Genomic DNA, 3,396 nt, shown 5'->3' on the forward strand with positions numbered 1-3,396 from the left:
CCTAAAGCAAAAGGATATACCTTCTTCTCAGCTCCTCATGGTACTTTCTCCAAAATTGACCATATAATTGGTCAAAAAACGGGCCTCAACAGGTACAGAAAGATAGAAATAATCCCATGCGTGCTATCGGACCACCACGGCCTAAAACTGGTCTTCAATAACAATAAGGGAAGAATGCCCACATATACGTGGAAATTGAACAATGCTCTACTCAATGATAACCTGGTCAAGGAAGAAATAAAGAAAGAAATTAAAAACTTTTTAGAATTTAATGAAAATGAAGATACAACATACCCAAACTTATGGGACACAATGAAAGCTGTGCTAAGAGGAAAACTCATAGCGCTGAGTGCCTGCAGAAAGAAACAGGAAAGAGCATATGTCAGCAGCTTGACAGCACACCTAAAAGCTCTAGAACAAAAAGAAGCAAATACACCCAGGAGGAGTAGAAGGCAGGAAATAATCAAACTCAGAGCTGAAATCAACCAAGTAGAAACAAAAAGGACCATAGAAAGAATCAACAGAACCAAAAGTTGGTTCTTTGAGAAAATCAACAAGATAGATAAACCCTTAGCCAGACTAACGAGAGGACACAGAGAGTGCGTCCAAATTAACAAAATCAGAAATGAAAAGGGAGACATAACTACAGATTCAGAAGAAATTCAAAAAATCATCAGATCTTCCTATAAAAACCTATATTCAACAAAACTTGAAAATCTTCAGGAAATGGACAATTTCCTAGACAGATACCAGGTATCGAAGTTAAATCAGGAACAGATAAACCAGTTAAACAACCCCATAACTCCTAAGGAAATAGAAGCAGTCATTAAAGGTCTCCCAACCAAAAAGAGCCCAGGTCCAGACGGGTTTAGTGCAGAATTCTATCAAACCTTCATAGAAGACCTCATACCAATATTATCCAAACTATTCCACAAAATTGAAACAGATGGAGCCCTACCGAATTCCTTCTACGAAGCCACAATTACTCTTATACCTAAACCACACAAAGACACAACAAAGAAAGAGAACTTCAGACCAATTTCCCTTATGAATATCGATGCAAAAATACTCAATAAAATTCTGGCAAACCGAATTCAAGAGCACATCAAAACAATCATCCACCATGATCAAGTAGGCTTCATCCCAGGCATGCAGGGATGGTTTAATATACGGAAAACCATCAACGTGATCCATTATATAAACAAACTGAAAGGACAGAACCACGTGATCATTTCATTAGATGCTGAGAAAGCATTTGACAAAATTCAACACCCCTTCATGATAAAAGTCCTGGAAAGAATAGGAATTCAAGGCCCATACCTAAACATAGTAAAAGCCATATACAGCAAACCAGTTGCTAACATTAAACTAAATGGAGAGAAACTTGAAGCAATCCCACTAAAATCAGGGACTAGACAAGGCTGCCCACTCTCTCCCTACTTATTCAATATAGTTCTTGAAGTTCTAGCCAGAGCAATCAGACAACAAAAGGAGATCAAGGGGATACAGACTGGAAAAGAAGAGGTCAAAATATCACTATTTGCAGATGACATGATAGTATATTTAAGTGATCCCAAAAGTTCCACCAGAGAACTACTAAAGCTGATAAACAACTTCAGCAAAGTGGCTGGGTATAAAATTAACTCAAATAAATCAGTTGCCTTCCTCTATACAAAAGAGAAACAAGCCGAGAAAGAAATTAGGGAAACGACACCCTTCATAATAGACCCAAATAATATAAAGTACCTCGGTGTGACTTTAACCAAGTGAGTAAAAGATCTGTACAATAAGAACTTCAAGACACTGAGGAAAGAAATTGAAGAAGACCTCAGAAGATGGAAAGATCTCCCATGCTCATGGATTGGCAGGATTAATATAGTAAAAATGGCCATTTTACCAAAAGCAATCTACAGATTCAATGCAATCCCCATCAAAATACCAATCCAATTCTTCAAAGAGTTAGACAGAACAATTTGCAAATTCATCTGGAATAACAAAAAACCCAGGATAGCTAAAGCTATCCTCAACAATAAAAGGACTTCAGGGGGAATCACTATCCCTGAACTCAAGCAGTATTACAGAGCAATAGTGATAAAAACTGCATGGTATTGGTACAGAGACAGACAGATAGACCAATGGAATAGAATTGAAGACCCAGAAATGAACCCACACACCTATGGTCACTTGATTTTTGACAAAGGAGCCAAAACCATCCAATGGAAAAAAGATAGCATTTTCAGCAAATGGTGCTGGTTCAACTAGAGGTCAACATGTAGAAGAATGCAGATCGATCCATGCTTATCACCCTGTACAAAGCTTAAGTCCAAGTGGATCAAGGACCTCCACATCAAACCAGACACACTCAAACTAATAGAAGAAAAACTAGGGAAGCATCTGGAACACATGGGCACTGGAAAAAATTTCCTGAAGAAAACACCAATGGCATATGCTCTAAGATCAAGAATCGACAAATGGGATCTCATAAAACTGCAAAGCTTCTGTAAGGCAAAGGACACTGTGGTTAGGACAAAACGGCAACCAACAGATTGGGAAAAGATCTTTACCAATCCTACAACAGATAGAGGCCTTATATCCAAAATATACAAAGAACTCAAGAAGTTAGACTGCAGGGAAACAAATAACCCTATTAAAAAATGGGGTTCAGAGCTAAACAAAGAATTCACAGCTGAGGAATGCCGAATGGCTGAGAAACACCTAAAGAAATGTTCAACATCTTTAGTCATAAGGGAAATGCAAATCAAAACAACCCTGAGATTTCACCTCACACCAGTGAGAATGGCTAAGATCAAAAACTCAGGTGACAGCAGATGCTGGTGAGGATGTGGAGAAAGAGGAACACTCCTCCATTGTTGGTGGGATTGCAGACTGGTAAAACCATTCTGGAAATCAGTCTGGAGGTTCCTCAGAAAATTGGACATTGAACTGCCTGAGGATCCAGCTATACCTCTCTTGGGCATATACCCAAAACATGCCTCAACATATAAAAGAGACACGTGCTCCACTATGTTCATCGCAGGCTTATTTATAATAGCCAGAAAATGGAAAGAACCCAGATGCCCTTCAACAGAGGAATGAATACAGAAAATGTGGTACATCTACACAATGGAATATTACTCAGCTATCAAAAACAACGAGTTTATGAAATTCGTAGGCAAATGGTTGGAACTGGAAAATATCATCCTGAGTGAGCTAACCCAATCACAGAAAGACATACATGGTATGCACTCATTGATAAGTGGCTATTAGCCCAAATGCTTGAATTACCCTAGATCCCTAGAACAAACGAAACTCAAGACGGATGATCAAAATGTGAATGCTTCACTCCTTCTTTAAATGAGGAAAAAGAATACCCTTGGCAGGGAAGGGAGAGGCAAA

The sequence above is a fragment of the Rattus norvegicus genome, chromosome 7, assembly GCF_036323735.1.
Source record: "Rattus norvegicus strain BN/NHsdMcwi chromosome 7, GRCr8, whole genome shotgun sequence".
In the NCBI taxonomy this organism is placed as follows: Eukaryota; Metazoa; Chordata; class Mammalia; order Rodentia; family Muridae; genus Rattus; species Rattus norvegicus.